The sequence below is a fragment of the Entelurus aequoreus genome, linkage group LG12 (assembly GCF_033978785.1).
Source record: "Entelurus aequoreus isolate RoL-2023_Sb linkage group LG12, RoL_Eaeq_v1.1, whole genome shotgun sequence".
In the NCBI taxonomy this organism is placed as follows: Eukaryota; Metazoa; Chordata; class Actinopteri; order Syngnathiformes; family Syngnathidae; genus Entelurus; species Entelurus aequoreus.
Window position 1 is genome coordinate 67,971,174 of NC_084742.1, and position 20,397 is coordinate 67,991,570.

Consider the following 20,397-nt stretch of genomic DNA (forward strand, 5'->3'; position numbering starts at 1 on the left):
TATTTAAGTAAGGAGGTTTTGTCATTCCTAATTTTCTGGCTTTTTGAAAGTGTGTCTTCTACTCAATCATTGGACAATTGCTTCCAGCACACGGGGCGGGGCCGCGTCAGCATGACTGTGTAGCAGCGCGCACACAAAGCGCCGTCTGTAAACTCCCGGCCGTCACTCCGTGTTTGCGAAGACGGTAATAACATCATGAACAATCATCTTTGAGATACAGGCGTAGCATGGTGGGAGTTGTTCAGGCTGGACAAGAGGTGACCAACGTCCTCCTAGAATGTACAGTACACCACCGACGTGACTACACCTCTTACGCGGCAATATTACAGGAATACAACTTTAAAGGTCTAATGAAATGAATTTTTTTTTATTTAAACGGGGATAGCAGATCTATTCTATGTGTCATACTTGATCATTTCGCGATATTGCCATATTTTTGCTGAAAGGATTTAGTATAGAACAACGACGATAAAGATTGCAACTTTTGGTATCTGATAAAAAAAAGGCTTGCCCCTACCGGAAGTAGCGTGACGTAGTCAGTTGAACATATACGCAAAGTTCCCTATTGTTTACAATGATGGCCGCATGAAGTGAGAGAGATTCTGACCGAGAAAGCGACAATTTCCCCATTAATTTGAGCGAGGATGAAAGATTTGTGGATGAGGAAAGTGCAAGTGAAGGACTAGTGGGGAGTTGAAGCTATTCAGATAGGGAAGATGCTGTGAGAGGCGGGGGTGACCTGATATTCAGCTGGGAATGACTACAACAGTAAATAAACACAAGACATATATATACTCTATTAGCCACAACACAACCAGGCTTATATTTAATATGCCACAAATTAATCCTGCATAAAAACACCTGCGTGTTTGTTACGCTAGCTCCTAGCTCCTCTGCTAGCTCCTAGCTCCATAGAACACGCCAATACAATTCAAACACCTGATCAACACACACAATCACTCAGCCCAAAAGACCGTTCACCTAACCCAAGGTTCATAAAGCTTATATATTTTTAAAAAGTTACGTACATACGCAAAAAAAAAGTTGCACACATACGGTCAAGCGATCAAATGTTTAGAAGCCAAAGCTGCATACTCACAGTAGCACGTCTGCGTCTTTGTCATCCAAATCAAAGTAATCCTGGTAAGAGTCTGTGTTGTCCCAGTTCTCTACAGGCGTCTGTGTATCAAAGTCAAAAGTCCTCCTGGTTAGAGTCTCTGTTATCCGAGTTCTTCCATCTTGACTGCATCTTCCGGGAATGTAAACAAAGAAGTGCCGGCTGTGTACTGTTGTTGCTGACTACGTTCGAAAAATACGTCCATTTCGCACCGACAACTTTCTTCTTTGCTTGCTCAGCTTCCTTCTCCATAATGCAATGAACATGATTGCAACAGATTCACGAACACAGATGTCCAGAATACTGTGGAATTATGAAATGAAAACAGAGCTTTTTCGTATTGGCTTCAATGTGGAAGGCATACCCGTGTTCCCCGGGCTACGTCACGCGCATACGTCATCCTCAGAGGCGTTTCGAACCGGAAGTTTAGCGGCAAATTTAAAATGTCACTTTATAAGTTAACCCGGCCGTATTGGCATGTGTTATAATGTTAAGATTTCATCATTGATATATAAACTATCAGACTGCGTGGTCGGTAGTAGTGGCTTTCAGTAGGCCTTTAACTTCCTATGTGCTGGGACAGCCCTGTACCTGGCAGAGTATAGAGCTGGCCCAGTCACATGACAGGAGACAGCGAATGAGCGTGGTCAACGTGCAACACACACACAGCCAGCCCACAGCGATGCAGCCAGGCATATCCAGTGTTGTCCATTTGTTGACTTAAAACAGGCATTGTTTTTTTTGTTTTTTAGTAATGTTTACTGAATATTTTTGTGTGGAGTTTGCATGTTCTCCCCGTGACTGCGTGGGTTCCCTCCGGGTACTCCGGCTTCCTCCCACCTCCAAAGACATGCACCTGGGGATAGGTTGATTGGCAACACTAAATGGGCCCTAGTGTGTGAATGTTGTCTGTCTATCTGTGTTGGCCCTGCGATGAGGTGGCGACTTGTCCAGGGTGTACCCCGCCTTCCGCCCGATTGTAGCTGAGATAGGCTCCAGCGCCCCCCGCGACTCCGAAGGGAATAAGCGGTAGAAAATGGATGGATGTTTAAATGATTATCCTACATTCAAATAATTTCCACACAGGGGAATTCACTGTTAGTTGAAAATTGCTTGAGTATTTAAAACAAGATAAGAAAGAGATACAATTTGGAGATTCTTCATCTTTGCATTACAGTTGTATTTTTTTCCAAGAAAATCTTGAATATATGATTGAATGTGATTTTGGTTTTAATCTGTGACATGATTTCTTACATTTCGAAAACATTAGCCTATTTCATATTTCATTAATTGCTAATTATATCACAAACTTTAAAAAATAACTGCAGCTTCTTGCAATTCGGATTTGACTGTTAATTGGAAAGCCCTAATATTTAATTATTATTATATATAATATATAGTTATTATATATAATATTTAATTTATTTTTCATATTTATGTTATTTATTTTAATTTTACTTTTATTATATATTGACCATAATAAATGTGGTATAAATGGTCTGTATTTGTCTTGTGATTTGTCTTAAATAATAACAATAGTAATAATATTTTTGACTGACAAAAAATTGCCAATAAGGAGGTTTTGTCATTCCTAATTTTCTGGCTTTTTGAAAGAGTGTCTTCTACTCAATCATTCGACAATTGCTTCCAGCACACGGGGCGAGCTGCTACACAGTCATGCTGGTATCGGTATCGGTATCGGTATCGATGAAAATGCAAGAAAAAGTATCGGTATCGTATCGAATCCTAAAAGTGTGGTATCGCCCATCCCTAGCTGCAGGCACTGGGGAGCTGCGGTTCATTGACAGAAACATAAGTTGAAGTGAAGTGAATTATATTTATATAGCGCTTTTCTCTAGTGACTCAAAGCGCTTTACATAGTGAAAACCCAATATCTAAGTTACATTTAAACCAGTGTGGGTGGCACTGGGAGCAGGTGGGTAAAGTGTCTTGCCCAAGGACACAACGGAAGTGACTAGGATGGCGGAAGCGGGGATCGAACCTGGAACCCTCAGGTTGATGGCACGGCCACTCTACCAACCGAGCTATACCGCCCACAAGTTCCAACATTTATTCTGTGACATTTTGCCGGAAACCCTTTCCCTCATGAATACTGTACCCCCAAGCAGTACACAGACCACGGCAAGTACTGTCCGTTTCTGTCGTGGATGGTTTGACTCTTTAGTCTGCTTTCAGCTGTAGTGGTCAAGTGTTGGAGTGCAAAGAGCCGCCCGGCCAAGCGCAACACAGGTACCCAAACATGACACCAATGGGTTCTACGTGAATTGGTGCCCGGTGGGACTTGGTTGGTGACAAAAAAGTAGCGGTTGCTTTATGTGTGAGAAGTGATTGGTCAGTCTTATAGCCACATTTGTTTCTGTCTTGGCTCTTGGCAAAGGCGGTCACACTCCCTCCGTGTCTGTCCTGTCTTGTTTTACTTGCCTCTTTTTGCACTGCTCTCCAAAATCCAAACAATGGAATTGATCAACTGGCCTCTCAACAACATTGACAAGATCTCGGGGTTCAGGGGAACCTCTCTGTCCTGTCAGAACGGTTGTTGCTGGACACATGACGGACTCTTGGGAGATGAGGAGTGCCGCGTGCCTGGCGACGCTTCCAGTCGAGGGCGTTTCCGATTGTGGGGGGAGGTGTAGCCGGCGCTGTCTGGAGGAGTGAAAGTCACCGCCGCTGTCCGTGGTGCTGAGGACGAGCGCCATCGGCGTGCTGACGGCGAGACACAGCTGGTAGGTGATTAGATTTCACAGGTGGTACGTGTTACTCTAATCATCTGTTGTCTTTACGAGTGAGCGGCCGGGTGCAGGAGGGAGAGGAAGTTTGGAAAGGGACTGGAAAGTCCTGGAAGAAAACATAGTATTTGATGGTTGTGTTGAAAAACATTAAACCTGTTGTCAAATCTGTACGCTTGTGTACTTTGACGTGCATATCTGTGGAACCGCAAGACAGTGACTTCCACACCGATATATTGACCTGTTCGGAATCATGATAACAGAACTTCTGCTGATTGGAGTAAGCGTTGCCTTGAAGTATCGACAAATTGGAAGATGCTGGCAGCCATTCAAAGTACCCCTAAGCCGCTTTTTGTGATCTTGGATAACATCGGACCGTCTGCCCTGCAGGATGAATTTGAAGACCAGAAATTGACAATTTAGAGTGACAAGTTTAAATCTGTCTGATTGTGGTGGTCCGCTCCCTGTATGATCAGTGCCAGAGCTTGGTCCGCATTGCCGGCAGTAAGTCGGACCCGTTTCCAGTGAGGGTTGGACTCCGCCAAGGCTGCCCTTTGTCACCCATTCTGTTCATAACTTTTATGGACAGAATTTCTGGGTGCAGTCAAGGCGTTGAGGGGATCTGGTTTGGTGGCTGCAGGATTAGGTCTCTGCTTTTTGCAGATGATGTGGTCCTGATGGCTTCATCTGGCCAGGATCTTCAGCTCTCACTGGATCGGTTCGCAGCCGAGTGTGAAGCGACTGGGATGGGAATCAGCGCCTCCAAGTCCGAGTCCATGGTTCTCACCCGGAAAAGGGTGGAATGCCATCTCCGGGTTGGGGAGGAGACCCTGCCTCAAGTGGAGGAGTTCAAGTACCTCGGAGTCTTGTTCACGAGTGAGGGAAGAGTGGATGGTGAGATTGACAGGCGGATCGGTGCGGCGTCTTCAGTAATGCAGACGCTGTATCGATCCGTTGTGGTGAAGAAGGAGCTGAGCCGGAAGGCAAAGCTCTCAATTAACCCGTCGATCTACGTTCCCATCCTCACCTATGGTCATGAGCTTTGGGTTATGACCGAAAGGACAAGATCACGGGTACAAGCGGCCCAAATGAGTTTCCTCCACCGGGTGGCGGGGCTCTCCCTTAGAGATAGGGTGAGAACTTCGCCATCCGGGAGGAGCTCAAAGTAAAGCCGCTGCTCCTCCACATGGAGAGGAGCCAGATGAGGTGGTTCGGGCATCTGGTCAGGATGCCACCCGAACGCCTTCCTAGGGAGGTGTTTGGGGCACATCCGACCGGCAGGAGGCCACGGGGAAGACCCAGGACACGTTGGGAAGACTATGTCTCCCGGCTGGCCTGGGAACGCCTCGGGATCCCCCGGGAGGCGCTGGACCAAATGGCTGGGGAGAGGGAAGTCTGGGCTTCTCTATTTAGGCTGCTGCCCCCGCGACCCGACCTCGGATAATCGGAAGAAAATCAACCGTTCTAATCTTCAGTGCTTTCCCTGGCTGCGACGTTGCTTCCCCTGGAGGACAGTGCATCGAAGACGAAACAAACTCCATTAACAACACCTGGAAAGATAAAACTTGTGTTTCTTTGCCTGCAGAGCGACTCCGGGCCTACAGACTTAACACACACAGACCATGGACCATGGCACATATGCACACATACCCCCGCCCCAACCACCGCTTCACCTCACGTTGCATGACGGGGGACGGAGCAGCGCCCCGAGTGGATGGTAGCTTCGGGTTGGATGCCAGGCCCTTCCCCTCCTGTTGCAAGTCTTGTGGATTCTGTGTCAACATGAGTATATGTGCTTATCGGCTATCAAGTTTTTTTTCCGGCCCCTCCCACCATTGGAGCCCGGTCTGAACTCATTCCCCCAGCGTCTACCTTCGTCTCCACCTTTTACGTGGTGACCCATCACCGTTTGTGTTCTGCAACCCTGTACAGTGTCTGTGAAATCTTGAACGGGTTTGTGGTGACAATGAAATGTCGTTGTACCAACCTGCTCAGTGGCCTTGTGGTTAGAGTGTCCGCCCTGAGGTCGGTAGGTCGTGAGTTCAAACCCCGGCCGAGTCATACCAAAGACTATAAAAGTGGGACCCATTATCTCCCTGCTTGGCACTCAGCATCAAGGGTTGGAATTGGGGGTTGAATCACCAAAATGATTCCCGGGCGCGGCTCACTGCTCCCCCTCACCTCCCAGGGGGTGGAACAAGGGGATGGGTCCAATGCAGATCAAATCAAATCAACTTTATTTATAAAGCACATTTAAAATTTACCACAGGGGTAGCCAAAGTGCTGTACAACGGGCAGGTTAAAAGATAATACGAGAACCGAGCAAACACAACACAACACAAACAGAACACGATAGAAAATAAATAAATAAAATAAATAAAACCTAAAAACCGGTTCACAGCAGGTGTATTATGGGGCGCCATTGCAGGATGGATATCACTCAGTGTTAAAAGCCATGGAATAAAAGTATGTTTTTAAGAGAGATTTAAAAACAGGAAGAGAGGAGGCTTGTCTAACACTAAGAGGTAGGTCGTTCCAAAGCTTGGGAGCAGCAGCGGCGAAAGCTCTGTCACCTCTAAGCTTCAGCCTTGTGTCTGGGACCGTCAGTAGCAGCTGATCGGCAGAGGGTAATTTCACCACACCTAGTGTGTGTATGACTATCTATTACTTGTGCAATGACAAAGAGCACACCATGCCGTACCGTACCATTGCATTTAGCATAAGCAGGCACACGTCCGGGCCAAAGGGTTCCAGGTCCTAATGATAGCTGTCGTCAGGCGGGCTGATGCTCTCTTGACAGCACATCAAGCCTGACCATTCAATTGTACATAAAGCAGCGCTGCTCTCATCTTGTAATTACCTGTCACCCCTGCGAGCGTGTGTCTACTGGTGGAGACAACACTTGCACTTGACCTAACATGCAACCAACCCTGTGTTTCACGTCAATTACATGAGGGAAAAAAAGCAAACCTACCTGAGACCCTGACTGCCCCTCTTCTTTTCTGTCTCCCGGTAATTACACGAGCGCCTACAGTGGGTGTGGGACCATTGTGTGCTGGCCGCACAGCACTCAGGGGAATGTGGGATAGATGCGCACTCAGCGACCTTCCTGATTGGGGTTAACAGCAGCCTCATTTGCATGAAGAGATGGGGCTTTCATTAGCTGGAGTAGCAAGGCCTCAGGTGCACGGCACACACACTCTTTAACCTTTATAAAAAACACCAAACGCTCGTGATGATTTTCTGAGTGGGTGAACTAAACAGCATCCTGTTTGCAATCGGGAAATATTGCTCCACAGAAAACACGCCACGTTGACCCTAAGACCCTATAAATGTATAAACACGTAACAATAAACAATCTCACGATGGACTCTTGGAAGACGTTGGGGGGGGGGGGGGGGGGAGGGGGGGGTCATGTGCTTTGCTATCCTTTACATGTACCTATTCAGAAAGACGATAAAAGGACATCTGCTGATTGGAGTAAGCCTTGCCCTGGTGCGTCCATAAATTGGGAAGATGCTGGCAGCCGTTCAAGGTACCCCAAAGCTGCCAGCTATGACTGATGGGACGGGCAGAGAAAAACACTGATATAGTGGATGTAGGCATTGTGACCAAACATGCAGCACTTCCCTGTCTATTATTATATCTAGAACGGGCTGTCAGAAGCAAAAATAAACCAAGGGTAACGTCTCCAAAAGCAACAGTCTGCCGCTCATCAAGACTTTGTGCAAAGAGATTCCACTAAACATATTTGGGAGTATCGCTGGAAGCCAAGCAAACAGAAACGAGGCCACAGCAGACAGTGAAGACAGCTGAGTGTGGATCTGCAATGGAGTCACGCAACAAAGTGGACACTTCACTCAGTGACACCTACAAATACCCACACACACACACACACACACACACACTGTCCTGCGCTGTCATGTATAATTCAGCGTGTGGCCAGGGCGGGCAGATGCCTCCTCCCCGGGGGGTCCCATCATGCCATTGCAAGGATGAAACATTTAACAGCACAAGACAAAAATGAACACGCTCAACAAATAAACAACAAACAAAAAAAAAGCTTTCAAGGGAGAAAGACACTCAATAGCGCTGACCTGCATAGTTCCCTTGAAGACACCATATTTGCACCTGTGCAGATAAACCTGACAGAGACAAAAGGTCTCTCCTCGTCGGGCCGAGGCAAGAAAAGAAGCGAATGGTCACTCGCTTGCTGCGCACACCTGAAGCGGGTCGTTAGGTGAGTCAGCCAACGACTGGAACCGGTGAAGAGTGGGGACAATACGGCTGATATCACTCTTCTACAACACAATATTAGTCACGGTGATGCAGCTGGGATAGGCTCCAGCACCCCGCGTGAACCCAAAAGGGACAAGCGGTAGAAAATGGATGGATGGATAATACTTGGCAGTCACAAAATAGTAAGTAAATCCATTCACATCCCTATCATGGCTCTTTTTCATCCCATTTTTTAATAAAAATCCATTGTGAGAGAGACGTTTTAGACCAGGTGTGTTGAACTCAATATAGCGGAGGGGCCACATGGAATAAAATATATTCCCACAAGGGCCAAACTAGTAAAATCATGGCTTAAAGGCCTACTGAAATTATTTTTTTAAATTTAAACGGGGATAGCAGATCCATTCTATGTGTCATACTTGATCATTTCGCGATATTGCCATATTTTTGCTGAAAGGATTTAGTAGAGAACATCGACGATAAAGTTCGCAACTTTTGGTCGCTGATAAAAAAAAAGCCTTGCCTGTACCGGAAGTAGCGTGACGTCACAGGTTGAAAGGCTCCTCACATTTCCCCATTGTTTACACCAGCAGCGAGAGAGATTCGGACCGAGAAAGCGACGATTACCCCATTAATTTGAGCCAGGATGAAAGATTCGTGGATGAGGAACGTGAGAGTGAAGGACTAGACTGCAGTGTAGGACGGATACTATATCCTCTTGAAAATGAGAGTCGAGAACGCGAAATGGACATTCACGGTGACTTTTATCTCCACGACAATACATCGGCGAAGCACTTTAGCTACGGAGCTAACGTGATAGCATCGGGGTTAATTGCAGATAGAAACAAAATAAATAAACCCCTGACTAAAGGATAGACATAAAATCAACAATACTATTAAACCATGGACATGTAACTACACAGTTAATGCTTTCCAGACTGGCGGCGCTTAACAATGTTGTTGCTAACGACGCCATTGAAGCTAACTTAGCAACGGGACCTCACAGAGCTATGCTAAAAACATTAGCTATCCACCTACGCTAGCCAGCCCTCATCTGCTCATCAACACCCGTGCTCACCTGCGTTCCAGCGATCGACGGTGCGACGAAGGACTTCACCCGATCATCGATGCGGTCGGCGGCTAGCGTCAGATAGCGCGTCTGCTATCCAAGTCAAAGTCCTCCTGGTTGTGTTGCTGCAGCCCGCCGCTAATACACCGATCCCACCTACAACTTTCTTCTTTGCAGTCTCCATTGTTCATTAAACAAATTGCAGAAGATTCACCAACACAGATGTCCAGAATACTGTGGAATTTTGAGATGAAAACAGAGCTTTTTTGTATTGGATTCAATGGGGTCCGAATACTTCCGTTTCAACCATTGACGTCACGCGCATACGTCATCATCCAAAGACGTTTTCAGCCGGAAGTTTGTCGGGAAATGTAAAATGTCACTTTATAAGTATTGGCATGTGTTGCAATGTTAAGATTTCATCATTGATATATAAACTATCAGACTGCGTGGTCGCTAGTAGTGGCTTTCAGTAGGCCTTTAATGACTAAAAAATCAGAATCGGAATCAGAAATACTTAAATAATCCCCGAGGGGAAATAAAGAAAACAATGTGAAATACTACTAATGACACATGAAATAGATAACAGTGGAAAAGGTAAGTGAACATTAAACACGACTACACCTGTCCCTGGTTGCTAATAAGGAATGCATTTTTTTATGCCAAGCCTGTCCTCTGGACTGGACCTTGTCGTGCTGTATAGTTTTCCTTATACTTCCCGTGTCTAGTTTCTTCTCGTGCACTTCCCTGCTGCACTACGTTGTTGGACTTTCCATTGAAAAAAAGTGTATTTTTGCCTGCACTTTTCTATCCTGGGGTGTCGACCAACAAGGATCAACGCAGGGCAGTAGCCACGTGACTGCTACCTTATCTTATTGACACTTGTTTAGTCAATTGTTCACATTGATTGTTGACATTGATCAAAGACTATAGCAAGTCTAACTATTTGTGTGTTAAAACTCTACAACATATCTCTCCGACCTCCTTCAGCCTCACTGCCCCACCCGATCCCTAAGATCAGCCGATCAGCTGCTACTGACGGTCCCGGACACAAGGCTGAAGCTTAGAGGTGACAGAGCTTTCGCCGCTGCTGCTCCCAAGCTCTGGAACGACCTACCTCTTAGTGTTGGACAAGCCTCCTCTCTTCTTGTTTTTAAATCTCTCTTAAAAACATACTTTTATTCCATGGCTTTTAACACTGAGTGATACCCATCCTGCAATGGCGCCCCATAATACACCTGCTGTGAACCTGTTTTTATGTTTTATTTTTTTATCGTGTTCTGTTTGTGTTGTGTTGTGTTTGCTCGGTTCTCGTATTATTTTTAACCTGCCCAATGTACGGCACTTTGGCTACCCCTGTGGTACATTTTTTAAATGTGCTTTATAAATAAAGTTGATTTGATACAAGGACAATCAAGCTTGATTCTGAATTCATCGTTTCCCCCCCCCCCCCCCCTCACCTTCTTTATCAAAGTGCTGGCATTTGCAGCTTTCTTTGACCCCATGTTGGTCCACTTAGTGTTGGTACTGAATACAAAATGAAGCTGGGAAAGACCAAGCATTCAAAAAGAGGACAAACTGAGTCACCAGCGCGTGGGAGGGAAGTTATACCACATTTGGCAGCATTTTTTGTCCAATCCTACAAAAAGTATCATTTTTATCAGTTTGTAGTTATTTCAATAAGTATGTCTCTTTCACAGAAGTGTATCAACAATTTGAATAAAAGCAGCCGCACGCCACAGTGCCCCCTTCTGGACATAGGAGAGGGCTCCCCTAGTGACAGCAGCCGGTACTTGTTACAGTGCAAAGTCAATGCAGGAAGCTGCCAGTCTGCTTCATACCGCTTGTCCTCGTGATCACGGCTTTCCCTCCAAAAGGTTTTGAAACAGAATGCAGGGAAGTAAAGCTTTCACCACCAGCTGAGTCCATCAGACTATTGATTACCTGACCTCAAGTCCTTTGTGTGGAGCATCGTTCAAAATCAATGAGCTTCTTTCAATTTGACTTGGCATCCTATGTTGCACTCCTCAACTATCTCATGATTTAAGATCAACAGGTTTCTCGCTCTAGCACAAATTGTTGATTCTCGACATTTTTGTCATGATCCCTCGTGACACTTTTCCTGTGTTTGGTTGTCGCTTGCTGTCTCTGCATCCTGGGGTCAGGCCAACAATCGCAAAGAGACAATTTTAAGGACGATTAGGAAATATAACAGAAAGGGTGTGACCAAAACATGTTTTTAGTCAACTTTTGACCTCATCTTTATGGAGTGTCTTCTGTCAGGCGTGATTTAAAACCAACCGGCTTCTTGAAGCTTTGAAGAAGACTGTAAAATGCAATTGGTGACAAGAAAGATGTCACTATTTGATATTAATCTTTAGGCACCTAACGATCTGAACCCATTCTTCGGGTGACGATTCCATTCCGAATGGATTCTCAATTCAAACCAATTGTCACGAGGTATTTTTTGGTACAAAGCTTGTAATAAAAATTCCTAAAACAGTTTACAGGTTAGACAAGCTCATTCTGGTTGGATGGAGATGGCCTAAAAAAAGAAGATTTTTATTTGAAGAAAAAAATTGTATAATAATTGGAAAATAAGTGAAGTGAATAAAACTTTTTGTAATGTCCAAATAATAAGCCGCTACTTTTTGCCTATGCTTTAAACCTTGCGACTTATAAAACCGTGTGGCTGATATAGATTTTTCTTTGCTGTGTGTGTTTGTGTGTGTACGTGTATATAAATATATACACACACATATACATACAGTATATACACATGTATATATATACACAAACATATATATATATATATATATACACTCACACACACACATACATACATATACGCATACATACATCAATATATATACATACATCATCAGGCCTCCGTCAGTCGTAACGACTATATACATACATACATATATATATATCACATATACATACACATAAAAACACATTAATATACGTGTGTATGTTGTATGTGTATAAATATATACGTGTGTATATATGTATAGTATATATACATACAGCATATATATATATACAGTATATATATACATATATATTAATATATATATATATATATATATATACAGTATATATATATATATATATATATATATATATATATATATATATATATACATTTATATACATATATACATACACAAAGAAAAACATTAACATATGTATAGGTATGTGTATATATATGTGTGTGTGTGTGTGTGTGTATATATATATATATATATATATATATATATATATATATATATATATTTATATATATGTGTGTGGATATATTATTTGTATATGTCTATGTATATTTGTATATGTGTAATTGTATATGTATATACCGAAAATATATATTTATACATACAAACACACACACACATATACATATATACACGCTACATACATACATACATACAAAAACATATATACATACATTTATACTTACATATACAATTATACATACATAGTTACATATATACACACACAAACACACACATTTAGTTATTTCCGTATATTTCTGACTATAAGGCGCACTTAAAATCCTTTCATGTTCTCAAAAAAGGACAGTGCGCCTTATAAGCCGGTGCGCCTAATGTACGGCATGATTCTGGTTGTGCTTACTGACCTCGAAGCTATTTTTTTTTGGTACGTGGTGTAATGATAAGTGTGACCAGTAGATGGCAGTCACAAATAAGAACGTTACAGACGGCACTCAAAAATCTGTCAAAATGTTTTAGTACGACGGTAAGCCACGAAGACACACCGCTTGATTGATTGTGGGAGCATTACAGCTACCATAGTCAGACGTACTGTGCTTCAACATTCTGTATTATTATGGTGTGTGTATAAGGACCCCAAAATGACACCTATTAGCAGACATTATCTGGTGTTTTGTTTCACAATATTACACAAAACCTACTTTTCTTACTTTCTGGTGCCTGCTGATGTGTTTTGGGGATCTGCATAAGTCCTGAAAATGTGTGCTTGTCCGCCTTTGTAGTCCGTGGCGACACCGTAGTGGATAATCTTCTTCTTTTTCTCTATCTTCTTGTTATGTGACATTCATCCTCCACTGTTGCCATTTCTAATATAAAGTAGTGTAAAGTTCTTACTTATATCTGTCAGTAAACTCACCATGAAAGCACTAAAACATACCGGTGTAGTGAGTTTACATTATTCACCCAAGGAACTTTAGTCATTAGAGAGTTCCGGTCAGACGGTTTTTCACGGGACACATTTCGGGCGTTGTTGTTGCACTAGTGAGCCACGGATGAGATGCTGCTCCGATATTGATCGAAGTAAAGTGTGAATGTCATTAAAACAGTTAGCGCCATCTTTTGACACTTCTTCCACTCCCGTCCTTGCACGCTACACCGCTACAACAAAGATGACGCTGTCCAAGTGGAGGCACGTAGATAAGACCCGCCCACAAAACGGCGCATCCTGAAGAGACTGTCAGAAAGATGATGTGTAAAACATCATCTATAACAGCAATATGGCGGTGGTAGCTGCTACTGGTGAGGACCGGACATGAAGACTTCATTGGCGTTTTTAACAGCTTGTGCAATCTCATCTGTCACCCACCGGTGAAATATCCACTGAGCTTTTATGGCAAGTTGGCCAGATGTGGTTACGAGAGTGACGTGGGTCACATGACACGGCCGCCACCATCCGGCCAATGGGGAACTCCCGCACAATGAAACAAACGCATCACCGGGTGCGCCCCCCCCACCCCCCCTTCCACCGGGACTTTCCCTGCCTGCGGCACACACACACACACACACACACACACACACACACACACACACACACACACACACACGGTCAACCATTATTAGGCCCTTTCCCACCGCCAGAACCTCAGCGGTAAATAAAGTTCCTCCTTATATTTCCACCAAAAACTAGTCCTTTAGGAACTATCTTTAGTTTGGGATTTTCGAAAAGTTTCTGGAACCTTAGAGGGGGCGGGCTGTGCTGTCGACCGCTGATTGGTCGAACACAGTTGGGGGCGGGGGGGCGTTCCCAAAACTTGGTATTCTAAGTTCTATCCACCATTTCAGTATGCGAGGACAACTTGTTTATTTAAAGGCCTACTGAAAGCCACTACTACCGACCACGCAGTCTGATAGTTTATATATCAATGATGAAATCTTAACATTATAACACATGCCAATACGGCCGGGTTAACTTATAAAGTGACATTTTAAATTTGCCGCTAAACTTCCGGTTCGAAACGCCTCTGAGGATGACGTATGCGCGTGACGTAGACCGGGGAACACGGGTATGCCTTCCACATTGAAGCCAATACGAAAAAGCTCTGTTTTCATTTCATAATTCCACAGTATTCTGGACATCTGTGTTCGTGAATCTGTTGCAATCATGTTCATTGCATTATGGAGAAAGAAGCTGAGCAAGCAAAGAAGAAAGTTGTCGGTGCGAAATGGACGTATTTTTCGAACGTAGTCAGCAACAACAGTACACAGCCGGCGCTTCTTTGTTTACATTCCCGAAAGATGCAGTCAAGATGGAAGAACTCGGATAACAGAGACTCTAACCAGGAGGACTTTTGACTTTGATACACAGATGGCTGTAGAGAACTGGGACAACACAGACTCTTACCAGGATTACTTTGATTTGGATGACAAAGACGCAGACGTGCTACTGTGAGTATGCAGCTTTGGCTTCTAAACATTTGATCGCTTGACCGTATGTGCGCAACTTTTTTTTGCGTATGTACGTAACTTTTTTAAAATATATAAGCTTTATGAACCTTGGGTTAGGTGAACGGTCTTTTGGGCTGAGTGATTGTGTGTGTTGATCAGGTGTTTGAATTGTATTGGCGTGTTCTATGGAGCTAGGAGCTAGCATAGGAGCTAGGAGCTAGCGTAACAAACACGCAGGTGTTTTTATGCAGGATTAATTTGTGGCATATTAAATATAAGCCTGGTTGTGTTGTGGCTAATAGAGTATATATATGTCTTGTGTTTATTTACTGTTGTAGTCATTCCCAGCTGAATATCAGGTCACCCCCGGCTCTCACAGCATCTTCCCTATCTGAATAGCTTCAACTCCCCACTAGTCCTTCACTTGCACTTTACTCATCCACAAATCTTTCATCCTCGCTCAAATTAATGGGGAAATTGTCGCTTTCTCGGTCCGAATCTCTCTCACTTCATGCGGCCATCATTGTAAACAATAGGGAACTTTGCGTATATGTTCAACTGACTACGTCACGCTACTTCCGGTAGGGGCAAGCCTTTTTTTTATCAGATACCAAAAGTTGCAATCTTTATCGTCGTTGTTCTATACTAAATCCTTTCAGCAAAAATATGGCAATATCACGAAATGATCAAGTATGACACATAGAATAGATCTGCTATCCCCGTTTAAATAAAAAAAATTCATTTCAGTAGGCCTTTAAAGCCCCACTTAAGAACTTTCAGTTTTGGTGGATTTTGGCGGCGCCAGTGGACTAAAGCGGTAGTGTTTTGCCAGAAGAAGACCACATTTCCCATGAGGACTAGCGCATATGGTGTATGTATGTACATATGATGTGTCCTGGGCATGACGTTAAAGTGCACCCGGCAGTGGAGGCTCCTCTATGAGGTCTTGGGGCACTAGGAGGTTAACCCCTTTACTACTGTTACCCCAAGTAGTCCTTGGCAAAGGCCTAGTACCCGACTGCCCCCTAGCCAGGGATACAGTGAAGACCTCAACGGCGGAGCAGGCGGAAGACGGTAGATTTAAGAACTACCACAACGGCTGCGATGGTGGAAGAAGGCTGCAGCAGCCAAGGGTCCCCCGTTGTCTTGGACTCCATGCCACTGGACCCGATTCTGTCAAGGATGGTGTGGTGACTGTCTGTGCACCAGTTTCCCCACGTTAAACAAAGTCACGCACAGGCATCCTCCATAAAGGGATACACCCCTACCAGAAGGGTCGTCATACTCGTTCGAGTGACCGCCGATGATGAGCGCATATGGATGTCCGATGTGATATTGGCACAAAAGTTAGGTGTCTAATGGCTATGCTGATGACTATCAACAAATGGTCTTGGATTGTTCTACAAACATGACGCTACTCGCAGGAAAGTATCCGGGTGGATGCAGGTTCAAAGCAAAAGACCGGCAGGAGAGTTTTATCGAAGGAAGTAGTGTGGAACTATCACTCTGGTGGCTATTTATTGCAACCATGCACATTTTCCGATAGCTAACATTAGCATTAGCATTTTGATACGAGCATCGAAAGTCACTTACTAGTTTAGCAGGAACAGAGCCAATGCAGCATCGGTCTGGAATCCCTAGTCTTTGAGCTCACGCCAGTGAGTGAAAGCCGGGACAATGTTGATCCTTGACTGTCCTTTTATCTCCTCAGACAAAACTTTTCGTTTCTTTGGTTGTTTTTCAGCTTTGGCCATGATAGCAGTAATTGCCAAAGCATTCTTTTTCCTTTAGTTTTCTGGCAGGCATATATTTGTGATATACTTTGATGCTTTAGAATGACGTTGTATTGTGTGATCATGCTACTGGTACTTTTCCACTCTGGAGATGTCCGTGCGGCCGGTATACTTCCGTTGCCTTATTTTCTGTTGTTGATTTCCATATTTGGTCCTGGAGCGCCCAGTGTCTGTACAAACAGGATGAATCAGTCCTCAAAAGGGAGGTTTGAGCTGGTGCATCCCTCTCTGTAAGGTGGGGGTCCTGCCTTCTCACTGTAAGAGTTACCTTCTTTTGTCTTACTTTTAGACTTCGCTATGTGATGATATTATTGAGTTGTAAGGGCTGGTCTCCTAAAACTTTAGTAAAACTTGGCCAAGAACTATTCTGTCTCGGTGGTCCTTTTTACTCAACGTATATGTCATCCAAAAGAACTTGGGTGTGACCGGTGTGTTTTATTCCCTGAGAGGAAGACTGTTCGTACGCAACAGTATCGACTTCCGTCTTTGTAACGAAAGGAGGAGTGACGTATGGCGTAAAGCAAGTCAGCACATTTGTAGTGTTTTCCTCAAAGTCGCCAAGTGATACAGACCCCCTTTAGGCCATGACAGAAAGTGGAGGATGCACACATATGGAGTTAACTTTCAGTTTCGATTCAACCGGTGTGGACAAAAGCATGAGAAGACATTAGACCTTCTGGTAGAGCTGGTATTTCTACTGACTCCTGTTTTGTTCACCTGTCATCATTCTGGACATCCTTATAATATCCAGGCATGTGATTTGAACTTGATGAAAAAGACTGAAAATAAGCCGGGGGTTTGGGGGCGTGTTCAATTTGTGCGATTGAACATGCAAACATTAGCAAAAAATGCACCATTTAAAGATGTTTTGGTGTTTAAAGAATTGAAAAATGATCAACAGAGTTGACATACAGTAAATACATAGCCCAATCATCCACATGAATGACTATGTCTGTTTCAGTCACTATGATATTTAGTCACTACAGTAATTGTGTTCACATCCACAGGAACCACATGGGTTAGTCTACTCTATACAGAGTCCAGGTGAGGATGGTCTGTAGAAAAAGACATAGTCCAGGTGAGGATGGTCTGTAGTAGAAGACAGAGTCCAGGTGAGGATGGTCTGTAGAAGAAGACATAGTCCAGGTGAGGATGGTCTGTAGAAGAAGACATAGTCCAGGTGAGGATGGTCTGTAGTAGAAGACAGAGTCCAGGTGAGGATGGTCTGTAGAAGAAGACATAGTCCAGGTGAGGATGGTCTGTAGAAGAAGACAGAGTCCAGGTGAGGATGGTCTGTAGAAGAAGACATAGTCCAGGTGAGGATGGTCTGTAGAAGAAGACAGAGTCCAGGTGAGGATGGTCTGTAGAAGAAGACATAGTCCAGGTGAGGATGGTCTGTAGAAGAAGACAGAGTCCAGGTGAGGATGGTCTGTAGAAGAAGACATAGTCCAGGTGAGGATGGTCTGTAGTAGAAGACAGAGTCCAGGTGAGGATGGTCTGTAGAAGAAGACAGAGTCCAGGTGAGGATGGTCTGTAGAAGAAGACAGTCCAGGTGAGGATGGTCTGTAGTAGAAGACAGAGTCCAGGTGAGGATGGTCTGTAGAAGAAGACATAGTCCAGGTGAGGATGGTCTGTAGTAGAAGACAGAGTCCAGGTAAGGATGGTCTGTAGAAGAAGACAGAGTCCAGGTGAGGATGGTCTGTAGAAGAAGACAGTCCAGGTGAGGATGGTCTGTAGTAGAAGACAGAGTCCAGGTGAGGATGGTCTGTAGAAGAAGACAGAGTCCAGGTGAGGATGGTCCGTAGAAGAAGACAGAGTCCAGGTGAGGATGGTCTGTAGAAGAAGACAGAGTCCAGGTGAGGATGGTCTGTAGAAGAAGACAGAGTCCAGGTGAGGATGGTCTGTAGAAGAAGACAGAGTCCAGGTGAGGATGGTCTGTAGAAGAAGACAGAGTCCAGGTGAGGATGATCCGTAGAAGAAGACAGAGTCCAGGTGAGGATGGTCTGTAGAAGAAGACAGAGTCCAGGTGAGGATGGTCCGTAGTAGAAGACAGAGTCCAGGTGAGGATGGTCTGTAGTAGAAGACCGAGTCCAGGTGAGGATGGTCCGTAGAAGAAGACCGAGTCCAGGTGAGGATGGTTCTGTAGAAGAAGACAGAGTCCAGGTGAGGATGGTTCTGTAGTAGAAAACAGTCCAGGTGAGTATGGTCTGTAGAAGAAGACAGAGTCCAGGTGAGGATGGTTCTGTAGTAGAAAACAGTCCAGGTGAGTATGGTCTGTAGTAGAAGACAGAGTCCAGGTGAGGATGGTCTGTAGTAGAAGACAGAGTCCAGGTGAGGATGGTCTGTAGTAGAAGACAGAGTCCAGGTGAGGATGGTCTGTAGTAGAAGACAGTCCAGGTGAGGATGGTCTGTAGAAGAAGACAGAGTCCAGGTGAGGATGGTCTGTAGTAGAAGACAGAGTCCAGGTGAGGATGGTCTGTAGAAGAAGACCGAGTCCAGGTGAGGATGGTTCTGTAGAAGAAGACAGAGTCCAGGTGAGGATGGTCTGTAGTAGAAGACAGAGTCCAGGTGAGGATGGTCTGTAGAAGAAGACAGAGTCCAGGTGAGGATGGTTCTGTAGTAGAAAACAGTCCAGGTGAGTATGGTCTGTAGTAGAAGACAGAGTCCAGGTGAGGATGGTCTGTAGTAGAAGACAGAGTCCAGGTGAGGATGGTCTGTAGTAGAAGACAGAGTCCAGGTGAGGATGGTCTGTAGTAGAAGACAGTCCAGGTGAGGATGGTCTGTAGAAGAAGACAGAGTCCAGGTGAGGATGGTCTGTAGTAGAAGACAGAGTCCAGGTGAGGATGGTCTGTAGAAGAAGACAGAGTCCAGGTGAGGATGGTCCGTAGAAGAAGACAGAGTCCAGGTGAGGATGGTCTGTAGAAGAAGACCGAGTCCAGGTGAGGATGGTCTGTAGAAGAAGACATAGTCCAGGTGAGGATGGTCTGTAGTAGAAGACAGAGTTCAGGTGAGGATGGTCTGTAGTAGAAGACAGAGTTCAGGTGAGGATGGTCTGTAGTAGAAGACAGAGTCCAGGTGAGGATGGTCCGTAGAAGAAGACAGAGTCCAGGTGAGGATGGTCTGTAGAAGAAGACAGAGTCCAGGTGAGGATGGTCTGTAGTAGAAGACAGAGTCCAGGTGAGGATGGTCCGTAGTAGAAGACAGAGTTCAGGTGAGGATGGTCTGTAGTAGAAGACAGAGTCCAGGTGAGGATGGTCCGTAGAAGAAGACAGAGTCCAGGTGAGGATGGTCTGTAGAAGAAGACAGAGTCCAGGTGAGGATGGTCTGTAGTAGAAGACAGAGTCCAGGTGAGGATGGTCTGTAGAAGAAGACAGAGTCCAGGTGAGGATGGTCCGTAGAAGAAGACAGAGTCCAGGTGAGGATGGTCTGTAGAAGAAGACCGAGTCCAGGTGAGGATGGTCTGTAGTAGAAGACAGAGTCCAGGTGAGGATGGTCTGTAGAAGAAGACAGAGTCCAGGTGAGGATGGTTCTGTAGAAGAAGACAGAGTCCAGGTGAGGATGGTCTGTAGTAGAAGACAGAGTCCAGGTGAGGATGGTCTGTAGAAGAAGACAGAGTCCAGGTGAGGATGGTCTGTAGTAGAAGACAGTCCAGGTGAGGATGGTCTGTAGAAGAAGACAGAGTCCAGGTGAGGATGGTCTGTAGTAGAAGACAGTCCAGGTGAGGATGGTCTGTAGAAGAAGACAGAGTCCAGGT

At 44.7% G+C, this 20,397-nt stretch overlaps 1 protein-coding gene across 6 annotated transcripts in view; it reads left to right on the forward strand.

Annotated features, from left to right (window-relative positions):
* sox5 (SRY-box transcription factor 5) overlaps positions 1-20,397 on the forward strand; it is an 863,129-nt gene that overhangs the window by 312,611 nt on the left and 530,121 nt on the right. The window lies entirely within an intron of this gene.